Here is a 12,192-nt window from a genome sequence, read left to right as displayed (position 1 = left end):
AGCTGCGAAAGAATTTACGGTATATACAAAGAGAAGAAATGTGACGACGCAGAACAGGCGATGGAAGATTGGATAGTGATGTTATTTATGTGAGGCTGATGTCGTAAGATAACGAAAAATGGATGAAGTGAGATGCGTGGTTTTAATCTGATTCTAGAACATTGATAAGGTATGCTTGATGTGGGTCCCAGATGGTGGGTGCATCTTCCAACTTTGGCCGTACTAGTAATGCCCATAGGCAAGTAATTTGATGTGCCCCGGAGTGCTCTCAAAGTGACGTTTTAGAAAGCCTAAGGTTTTGTTAGACAATGCAATTATGTTTTGTATATGCGTACACCAGACCAAGTTGCTGGGCACAATAATACCGATGTTCTTATAAGAGTTTGTGAAATCCAGGAGCAAGCTGACAGAATCGTACGGAAACCTGAGCGGATTAAAGCTACGCGTGAATGGCAGAGGTTTAAATTTATTTAGTGTATTTAACCACGTGTGAGGGACGCCGCAGTGGAAGGTTCCGGAAATTTCGACCATCTGGTGTTCTTTAACGTACACCAAAATCTGAATACGCTGGCATCGAGTGCTTCGCCTCTATCGAACTTGGATTCTCTCCAGCGACCTTCGGGCCTGAAGTAGAACACTATATCACCACCTTCACAGCGAGTTGCGATGCTTCGCTTTCTGGAGTATGATGTTGTCGCATAGCTCGTCACTACGGATACTGTTTTTACGTATATTTTTACCGTGGTTCAGCGCAAATAAAGAAATTTACTGTCAGTCTCTCTTTTTTTTTCTTTTCCTTCTCTTCCCTCCTTGTCATCTTTCTTGTTTCTTCCCTAATCCCCCGTGTAGGGTAGCCAGCCGGATGTTTTTCTGGTTAAACTCTCTGCCTCCTCTCTTTTGTTGCTTCCTTCCTTGTAAAGTTTCTGAAGAGACATTTCCTGTTTTTTTTTCCTTGTTCATTGGTACCTTTCACTCAGCGAAGCTTCATTACAAATTTCCTTCCCAAACTTCACCTTGGTCGTTGGTACATTTCGCTCAGCGCAACTTCATTATAAGTTTCCTTTCCAAACTTAACTCATTCATTCCTTTGAAGCACTCATTAATTCATTACCCATCATTCGTAGAGCTGAATGAATGCGCTCTGAGTCCTAATATGTGCATAAATAAAATTGATCTGTTACTCATGCAAATAATGAGTCTGCCTCAATGTAACCGTGGTTACACTACTCGACTGCTTACCAAAAGCCGAAGGTCGCGGGCTCGATGCCGGCCATGGCGGTCACATTACGATGGAGGTAGAAGGGTAGAGGCCCCTGTCCTGTGTTATGTTAGTGCATGTTAATGAACACCATATGTTTATACTTTCGGAGCCATGCTATGCGGTGTCACCCATATTCATACCGTGGTTTTGGGACGCAAAGCCCACATGAATATACTTTGGAAATAACAATAAAAATGAGCGTAACTTTGACCAGTGCGGCTAAGTTGTCACATCAGCAGTTGCTGGGCAACGCCAGGTGCTCCTAGGCTGTTTACAGATATATACACCGAAGGATATGCGGCTCGCTTAAGCAGCTTTCCTCTTCAACAGATCTATTTGTTAAGCATTAGAAATCCGTATCATTCAAACATTAAAATTTTACACTGCTAGGAACATTACGGCATCAGAATGTCGCGAAGACTGGCCCAACTTAGAGCTTTTCGAAGGAATCCCCGAAGGCGCATTCGTCATACAGGAGTCGCCGTTCTTTCACCCTTCCTAATAGTATACTGGCGCTCGCGTAACCCTGCCGGTTGCAGCAGTTACGGTTGGTTAGCCGATTACACACCTGTCAAGCTATCACCCTCCTTGGCCGCTTCGGTGCGTGTGACACCTACCGGACGGCCTGGGTTATGTCGGCGTGTGGAGCCGCTCGACCATGAACAGAGGACTCAGCGCCGTATACACTCCACTGCAATGTTGGTCGCGACTTGTTTGAGAAGCTAAGTGGCGTGACGACTACCGCAGAGAAACTATTGCCCAGTTTGCTGGGATTCATGGCACGTCAAGGCAGGCGTAGTATAGTCGAACACGCTCAATTGGCCAGTGCTTATAAAAAAGAAAAAAAAAAGCCTGGCATATCCACGGAGGGAATGATGATGAGTGGGGCGAAGCGTCCATAAGTCCGTCCGTGCTACCGCCTCTCCCTGCGATCGTCTGTGCGTCTGTCTTTCAACCGTCCATGCATCCGTCCATCCGTCCGTCCATGCGTCTATTCGTGCGTCCGTCCACGCGTCTGTCCTTCTATCCGTCCATCCGTGCGTCCATCTATTACGCACTCCAAGTACCACCATCTTGTATCTTTTCAAGATATAGTCATCATAAACGAGGGCCATCATTTAGTGAAAATTCCAAGATGTGGCTACCTACTACTACTACTACTACTACTACTACTACTACTAATGCTACTACTACTACTACTACTACTACTACTACTACTACTACTACTACTACTACTACTACTACTACATACATTGGGGACGCACGACCCACGGCTCAAGGAGCTTCGCCTTTAAAAATTCTTGTGGCGTAATGCTCTTCTACAACTTTCACGGTCTAACTAAAACTTGTTAAGGGACCTGGTGAGTGGCCTTCAGGACTCGGGCGCTTTAACCCACGTTCATACTAAGGAGGTTAATAAACCTTCTTGGCTAAAACTGAGAACGAAGTAGAAAAGGAAGGACTCTAATGACAAAAACTGTGGCCTTTGCGTAACTGTTGGGCAAAATAGTTACTTAATTTACGTATTCCAAAAATAAATAGAAGGTGCCACGATGAAATGTTCAGCTGTTCATTGTTTTGTTCGTATTATCCGCTATTTAGCGTTCAGCTATTTTGAATAGTTCTTCGTGGATTTCTTGTCAATTTCGTACGAACGAACCCTTACAGTAGCGCCTTAACAAGAATTGTTAAATCGCTTCAACGCCCTTCGAACAGTGTCTATGAAGTATGTTTTCACCTATGTGAGCATTACGGGATGGCTTTCAGTTCTCCCATAGTTGAGTAGAAGTACTCTAAATCGTAAACCACTGTTTCTAAACACACAGTTGCTAGCTCCATTTGCGTAAAGCTTCGCGCTTTTCTTCATGCCTGGGATGGCTTTATGCTCTCCTATAGTAGAGTATCTAGTACTCTAAATCGTTAACCACTTTTTTCTAAACACATAGTCGATATGCGTGTTTTTTATAGGTGATAGTTTTTCCTGGGGACATTCGACGCAAAAATTTTGGTCTGTCTGTCTGTCTGTCTGTCTGTCTGTCTGTCTGTCTGTCTGTCTGTCTGTCTGTCTGTCTGTCTGTCTGTCTGTCTGTCTGTCTGTCTGTACAATTGTCTGTCCACTCCTAACGGCACCGCGTACTTGAAACGGCCGACCCCACCGACAGTGCCCACCAATGTTGCTCAAGCTTCAGCGTTCATACTTGTGAAATTGTCAAATAAAAAAATGGCAGCATATCCACAGAGTGAATGATGGAGAGTGGGGCGAAGAATTCGTCCGTCCATTCGTTCTTGCTTCCGTCTGTCTATGCGTCCGTCAGTGTGACCATCCATGCGTCCATCAGCCCGTCCGTGCGTGCGTCTGTTCGTGCGTCCGTTCTGCGTTCGTCCATGCAGCCGCCCCTGCGTCCGTTCATCCGTCCATCCATGCATCTGTCCATGTGTCCGTTCGTCCATCTATTCAACACTCCAAATACCACCATCTCGCATCTTTTCATCATATATTCCCCATATAGAAGCACTGCCATCCAGCGGACATTCCAAGGACTAAACGAGAGGTGGCACACGCACACTTTCTTACGGCTTGCGCTTCGGGTCCACTTCCCACCTTTAACTACCTCGAGTTCATGGTATATACTAGTTCACTGTATTCATGGCACTGCAGCCGAACGCTCGCTAAACCTTTCGAAAACCAAGGAGGTTACGCCCAGCGAGTATGACGTAGCAAACTTTTTCAGTCAGATAGTGCTCAATGTACATGCCAATGGCTGCTAATGGGAAATGAGAGGCGGAGAATTCAGCGTTTACTTTCTTACGGCTTGCGCTTCGTATCTACTTCCCATTTTTAACCACCTCGAGTTCATTCATGGTATATGCAAGTTCATTGTACTCATGGCACTGCGGCTCAATGCTCAGTAAACCTTTCTAAAGCTAAGGAGGTTACACCCAGCGAGTATGACGTAGCAACCCTTTCTTGTCAGATAGTGCTCAATGTACATGCCAATGGCTGCTAATGGTGATCGCAGCCTGCGCGTTAACTAAAAGCCGAATGCTCCTGTCTCTCATTCCTTATTAGCAGCCATTGACATGTACATTGAGCACTATTTTTTATTGTTCAACAAAGCACAGAAGAAGTCTCTCACCGGCACCAGCTTGAAGGTCAAAATGTTATACTTGTTACATACTACGGGAAACGAACGGGTGCCGTTATAATGAGTTTCGCCCCTAAAAGCAATTATTATGTCTGGGCACCATAACAACACGTTTATACTCTGCATGTGCGTCTTTTACTAGAAAAGTCATACATAGGTAATTTTAAGGACCGTAGCACTTATCACGCTGCGCTGACCATGCAACGCTTGCAAGAAAAGGCGAGTGTCTCCAACGCTTTGCTAAGACAAGATGGTGGGGGCACCTACCCGTCGCCTTGCGTTCTACACCTTATCACCTCTGAAACGGCCACGCACACCTGTCTAAGAGCAACGCGCTTCGTTTTGAAGAAAAACTGCCAGATGGCGCTCATGTCTCACGTGTGACGCACGTATAATGTCTCACTTGTCATGTACGCACATGATATAGTGCTAATGGCCGACAACAAGGAAGATTTGCAGAGATTGATGGACATCTGCGGTAATTAGGGAGATGGGTTAGATTTCAGATTCAGAAAGGGAAAATCAGCAATCATGATTTTTAATTACCATAAAGGTAGTGAGCTTAGAATACAGGAGGTCACGCTAGAGATAACAGATAAATACAAATATCTGGGCGTATGGATAAGAAATGGGACCGAGTATCTCAGAGAACACGAAATATACGTTACGACTTAAGGTAACATGAATGCATCAGTGATGAAAAACAGGGCACTGTGGAATTACAATAAGTATGATGTGTGCGAGGAATATGGAAAGGAGTCATGGTTCCTCCTTTGACGTTCGGCAATGCGGTCTTGTGCATGCGATCAGAAATTCAAGCAAGGTTAGAAATTAAGCAACGTGGAATAGGTAGGCTTGCTTTAAGAGCTCACGGGAATACACCAAAGCAGGAAGTACAAGGTGATATGGGATGGATATCATTTGAGGGCAGGGGAGCTAAAATTTGAGAAGCGATTGAGAGAAATGGGGGAGGAGTGTTTGGCTAGGAAGGTATTCAGCTACTTCTACATGAAGAATGCCGATACAAAATAGAGGAAGAGAACAAGAAAATTGACTGGTAAATACTTAGAAAAGAGCAGGGGGCCATACCAAAAAGAATTATTGGTTAAGATGGAGGTGAAGGATGCTTAGACCGATATGTGGAGAATCGGCATAATTGAGAAGTCCGCACCAGAGATCTCTCAAAATTTTAAGCAGGAAATTGCCAAGGAAGGGATCTATGATAATACTCGGGGTAGTTCTCTACTGTTTGAGGCGAGGACGGGAGTATTGTGAACCAAGATATATCGGGCGAAATACGTCGGAATATACACGGTATGCTGTGCTTGTGGAGAGGAGGAAACTGCCGAACACTTGATCATGTTTTGTAAAGGGCTCACCCTATAGTTAGGGATGATGGCGTAGAGTTTTTCAAAGCACCGGGGTTTAGAGACCGGGATGGCAAAATAGACTTTAGGCGGGTAGAATTAACTAGAAGGAGGTTATCTGATTGGTGGCTAAAGTCAAGCTACGAGTGAAAATTAAACCATTCACTGCAAAGTGCCAGTCCTATACTTCACTATTTAAAAAAAAATCTAGTTTTGGTTAACTAAGTATTACGGCTTGGTGGCGTTAGCCACCACCCGATCTAAAGGGTACAGCCTTATCAATCTATCCATCCATGACGTGACTTGATACACTCGTTCGCCTCCGCTGCACGCTCGAGGCCTCTAACGCAGTGCCTCCGGAATATCATTCACCGGTTTTCTTGCGCAGAACATCAAATAAATGTTTTGTACCCTCTCCCCACAAGCAAGACTAACGTCTTTCGACGACATTTGCAGATTAACATGCAGATACGGGGCCTTTCCTTTTTTTTTTTTTTGAGGTTTGAACAGGTTTTAGCGAGATGGCTCAGTGCTCTCCCATAGTGGAGTACGAAGAACTCGAAATCGTTAATCATTTTTTTCTAACCCCCCCCCCCCCCCCAGTTCTGCCTCTCTAATGTGAGGCCTACGGGATGGTTTTACGCTCTCCCATAATCAGAGTACCTAGAACTTAAACTTGTTCACCACTTCTTCTCAACACAGCCCTAGGAATTCCGTCGACACTGCCTGGTCGTGATTATTCATCAGCAATGCAAACAGTCCTCGCTAAGGACGTTGGAGCACTAAAGTTCCTGCTGCGTAACATTTGTCTACGTGGCCTAATCAAGTGTGAGGCCCACGAAATGGCTCGATGCTCTCCCAGAGTCGACTACCTCATAACAATTTTTCTAAGTACAGTCTACATGTCATTATACATGCCCTGGTAACTGGGACGGCTTTCTGCTCTCCCAAGTGCAGTAAAAAACACTCTAAATCGTTAAACACTTATTCTATACACACAATCTCCGGCCAAAAAAATCACAGCATATCCACGGAGTGCATGCATATGAGTGGGGCGAAGCATCTGTCAGTCCGTCCACGCTGCCCCGCCGCGGTGGTCTAGTGGCTAAGGTACTCGGCTGCTGACCCGCAGGTCGCGGGTTCCAATCCCGGCTGCGGCGGCTGCATTTCCGATGGAGGCGGAAATGGTGTAGGCCCGTGTGCTCAGATTTGGGTGCACGTTAAAGAACCCCAGGTGGTCTAAATTTCCGGAGCCCTCCACTACGGCGTCTCTCATAATCATATAGTGGTTTTGGGACGTTAAACCCCACATATCAAATCAGTCCGTCCACGCTGCTGTTCGTGAGTCTGTGCGTCTATGCGTGCGCCCTTCCGTCCGTCTGCTTGTCTGTCAGTCTATCCATGCGTCCGTCCTTCTAGTTAACACTCCAGGTACTGCAATCTCGTATCTTTTGATCGCGATTGTCTCTCTCCTTCTCCTGTGGCACATACTCACTCTCTCGGGTATGTGCCACCAGCGCTTACGCACAACATGGTTTGGCCGCAAATAATACACACACAAAGTAAAGGAACACTCAACGACAAGCACAAGCGGCACTTCCATCTAAAGTATACCAGGCGAAAAACCAGACATAAGTAACAACATATAGACATGCGCAGTCTTCACACAGCCCTACGCTATCCAGTTATCGAACAATCTCTCTTCCGATAAGTACAATGTCATCGACGGTTCGCTGATACAATTTTCACCTTTCTTTTTAATGTGATATGCTTCCATCAACTCACGAGCAGTTTTATGCCTACTTCTACCTAGAATTTTAACCTCGTAAAACGTGGTACACACCCGCAGGCTTTACAATGCATAGACAAATGCGCCAAGCCATCTTTCATTAAATTTAATTCATGCTTTCTAACCCGTTCAATAGCGCACAACAGGGGACAAAAAAGCCACGCCACAAGGAGCTTCGGCCCTAAAAATTGACAGCATATCCACGGGGCGAATGATGAAGAGTGGAGCGAAGTTGGGTCTGTACGCCACTGCCGCGCCGCTTCGGCCTCCTATTGGCGTACTGCAGGATCCCCGAGGCACCACCACACAGCTTCGCGGCGCCCTCCTGCCTCGCGCACCCGCACGTCGGGGTCCCTTCTTCGAGTGCGAGCCGCCGCCACCGCCCTGCGCGCACGCCGCTCAGCAGCCTTGTTTATCCTTTGTGTCCGAGCCTCTTGATGCACATGCGTGCCATTACATACTATCGTAGTCGACATTACACACGAACACAGGATCGTAGTCGCGCGAAGGTCTCTCTCGCCTTCCGTACGTGTGGCGTCAATCCTTCTTCTCTACAAGTAGTGCCTTCAAGTGTCGTACCATTTGCATTTTTCAGCGCATAGTACAAGTACCACCCTCTGTGGCCGGTTCAAGAATTAACGAGGGGCGGTTTCACACAACAGGGACGCGCAAGCCACTCCGTAAGGAGCTTCACCCCTAATAAACAGACGATATGTCTTCGTAGTCAGTTGGCTGGTTAGTAAAGTGCCAGTAGAAGCCACAATCACGCCATGGTAAGTAAGTGTTCACTCCTGAGCCCTTATCGTACTGAGAGCCTGTTGTTGGTGTTTTTTACGCTTTTTTTGCTCTTTCTTTATGTTCTTGAAGACAGTGTTCATATAAGCCATGTTCGCCCTCATTTTACAAACTCTACGTTTCGGTTTCTACGTGTGGCTTGAAGACAAACAAAAAACTGTTTCAACGTTTAAATTTATTAAATGCGAAGCATTTCTTAGTGAACTTTGACGACTTTGAGCGTATCTATCTATCTTTCTATCTATCCATCTATCTAGCCGCCGACGCTTGGGTGCTCTCGTGGTCATCCCCTGAACTTGACGAGAACCAAAATCAGCATGGAAAGGTAAGATGGTTTGACGAATGCGACGCACGGGTTAAAACATTAATAATGCCACAATCCCATCACGTACGTCGTCAAACACTTCCCACCAGACAGAGGCACATACCCATGGGCGAGTATGTGCCGTGGGTATGCGGGTATGAGCCACAGGTGATTGGCACGTATTATCTACTTAAGCACGACGAGAACACACATGGGCAATTTTAACGAACGAGCGTTAAGAAATACTCGACAGTGGTAGCGCCAACCCGACAAATGCAAAGAATAAATGTCATGGTCCCAGCTGGAATCAATTCCAAGCATTCTGGGTGGGAATGAAACATTTTACCACAAAGCTACGCCAGGTCACGGAACTAGTTTGCAAATAGACGCTAATCTTAGGGAAACTTGAGTAGGGGTTACAGTGCTGACTACCCGATTCGATAAACTGCATATGTACTCTTTTGATAGAGTCTTCATGTCGGGTTAACGTCAATTGTTGTTAGTTACCATGCGCTGAAGTTTATTTAGGAGCAGTCTCCAGGGCCAGCATCTTCGCGAGCATCAGCGCTTCATATCAGCTTCTCGTATTGCTAACACGCATGTTTACGTTGGCTTTGTTGCGCGAGTGCAAACAACTGGTTATATAAACATCTGCAACTCTACAAGATATGTTTGCGCGTGCAACATTTGTACATGTATTTAGCGTTAATTCAGGACGTGTCACTCAGTAAAAAAATATTGCAACCAGGTCACCTTTCCTCCGCGTGCTTCGCATAACGTCGATTCCCAGGCACGTGGTATCTGCCGATCTTTTTGTGACTCTTTCACTGTAATGTTCCGAATTTTTTAAAGTCTAGCTACTCTACATAAACTATATACACGTGTACTGAAGTTACAATAATTGTGGCAGCAGCGGCAGTAGTGCATGCGCACTGGTTTACGCATTCTCCTTGCTTGCACAGAATCGGGAACATCTGCTTGTTGACCTGCACGTGTCGACCATCGGGCTATCTTGTCGAGCGAAGCAAAATGTACTTTCAAAGCCACCAGATGGCACTCGGCCATCCCGGCATGGCTACTTAAACTCACCTTCGACCACTCGTAGCAGTAGTGGCAGTGGTGCTTGCGCACTGGCTTACGTATTCTTCTCTCTTGCTCAGGCTGGTTAAGACAGCTTCTGTCATTTTATTTATTATCCGATTTGTGTCGCTGCTGCCATGAACGGTTTTAAGCTGCTTCTTGTGCCCGTGCCTTGTGCCTACAGCGCTTTGTATAGTTTTGGCTGCTAAGATGCCGGCCTATGCTGAACTTTCCAAGAGAATAGATGAACTGGAGTCGAAGCTGCTCAGTGAATCTGATCGTAAGATTGATCGCCTCGTTGACAAGATCACTGAGAAAATGAAGTCCTCGGAGGTCGATGTGCTAGAGCTAAAGAAGCACGTGGACAGCCTCGAGTACAGTTTGGAATTCCTGAATGATATGGTTGACAAACTGAACGGCCTCACCGGTAGCCGAAAACAAAGCCCTTAAAAATGAAAATTGTTCACTGTCTCGCAAGGTCTCAAAGCTCGAGCAATACTCAAGCATGAATAACGTCGAGATAAAGAGCATCCCCTGCACTCAGGGTGAAGAGTGCGTGGTCATAGTGGAAACAATTGCCGAGAAAACTGGATGTTCAGTTACTCTTTCAGATCTCGACGTTGTTCATCGAGTCCCTTAGTAGAGATAAGGGAAAGATGAACCTAATCGTGAAATTTTGCTCTCGGGCAAAAAGAAGGATTTCTTCAGCAAGGCACGAAAGGCAAGGCTCTGTCTTGGTGACATCGGCATGTCTGATGGCACCCACTCTATTTTCATTATTGACCACTTGACACCTCAGAATTAGGCATTATTTTTCAGGGCACTGGCATTTAAAAAAAGCGAACAACTGGAAGCACCTGTTGACTGATAATTGCCAGATTAGAATAGAAAAACTAATGAGAGCCGTGTCTGTCACAATGCTAATGATTTTGACCTTTCTGTTTTCAGCCCATAGGTTCTATCGCCACGCATAAATTCATTCTTCATCAATCATGGCTTCTTATCTGACACCATTCGCGCTGAATAAATTCATGGCGTGCGACTGTCACTCAGTCATTCACTTGAACGCTAAAAGTCTTCGCAAGCTCTGTGATGAATTTGATAACTTTTTTTTTACACTTATTAAGGCCTTTTCAATTATTTGTGTCTCCGAGACATAAATTGGTCATGATAATAAGAACCTAAATTTTTTTAAATCTTACTGCTCTGAATACTGTAAGACAGTAGCAGCGTTGGGGTCATGACGGCGTTTATTAGGCCGAATCACCTGATCAACGTTTCGCACGAAGACGGCGTTTTTTCGTGATGATGATTATATACAGATACAGAAGATGAAGGTCAAATGCTGTAAATGTTGTGCTTACACTAGTTGCCCCCTCGCGCGGAAGTGGCCAACGTGGCCTCTGTTTATGACGGTGGTGTACGTCGCACGAATGGTTTTAAGCGCGACACGTGAACAACCTCCGTAACACGAAAACGGCCGTCGGAAGGCATGACAACAAGGGTTACTCGATAGTTAGCAGAAGACGTCAGCTGAACTATAACGTAGGGGCCGATGAAACGTGAGTGAAACTTATCACACAGGTCGGGAACCCGCGTTGGGGTGCACAACAGTACTTCATCTTCAGAATTGAAGTGAACTACGCGGTGGTCGCCATCGTAGCGAGTCTTCTACTTTTGTTCGCTTGCCTCTGTATTGAGGCGGGTGCGTCAGCGACAATTCAGCCAGGCGAGAGATTAAGGGCTCACTCGTTGACAATGACGAGTTCACAGGGACGGCAAAAACGGAGAGGTCGAGCGAAGATGTCGGTTGACGGCCATAGACGAGAAAGAATGGAGAATAGCCCGTGGTGCACTGCGTAGCGGTATTGTACGCAAAAGTCACGAATGGCAGGATGGTATCCCAGTTGGTGCAGTCGGCGTTAGTATACATAAATATCATATCGGTCAAAGTTCGATGGAAGCGCTCTGTGAGGCTGTTAGTCTGGGGACGGTAGCTTGAAGTCATCTTATGAATTGTATTACTTGCGTGGAGGATGTGTTCGAGTAGTTTCAAGACAAACGCCTTGCCGCGGTCACTCAATAAGATGCGGGGCGCACCATGTCTCAGAAAGATTACCTCCAGAAAAAAAAAATGTGCCAATGTCTCCTGCCGATCCGGAAGGAAGTAGTGCTGTTTCGGCGTACCTTGTCAAGTGGTGAACTGCTGTGACAATCCAGCGCTTGCCGCTAGTTGATATTGGTAGTAGTCCGTAGAGGTCAATGCCGGTGACATCGAACGATCCCATCGAGAGACGAGTGCTCACGGTGATGCGGCTATTTTTCTTTCACCTACTTTTCCGTATAAACTTCGTCATGACTTTGAACTTGATATTGTCAACTGTGAATCGATTTTTATTGAGTTCAATTCTGCTGTCTTCAACATCGACACCAAGAACTTACTCATGGGC

At 45.9% G+C, this 12,192-nt stretch overlaps 1 protein-coding gene across 2 annotated transcripts in view; it reads right to left on the bottom strand.

Moving 5' to 3' along the window:
- Nucleotides 1-12,192, bottom strand: part of LOC119181143 (beta-1,3-galactosyltransferase 5) — a 38,642-nt gene that overhangs the window by 14,088 nt on the left and 12,362 nt on the right. Inside the window, exon 1 of one of the 2 annotated variants that reach the window (XM_037432329.2) lies at nucleotides 9,752-9,890. The exons of the other annotated variant lie outside the window; for it this stretch is intronic. The gene's annotated coding sequence lies outside the window, so the exon portion shown is untranslated. Of the gene's footprint in view, nucleotides 1-9,751; nucleotides 9,891-12,192 lie in introns of those variants that run through there. 2 annotated transcript variants of the gene reach the window in all.

This window comes from Rhipicephalus microplus, chromosome 10 (genome assembly GCF_043290135.1).
Source record: "Rhipicephalus microplus isolate Deutch F79 chromosome 10, USDA_Rmic, whole genome shotgun sequence".
Classification (NCBI taxonomy): Eukaryota; Metazoa; Arthropoda; class Arachnida; order Ixodida; family Ixodidae; genus Rhipicephalus; species Rhipicephalus microplus.
This window is presented reverse-complemented; position numbering and strand designations above follow the sequence as displayed.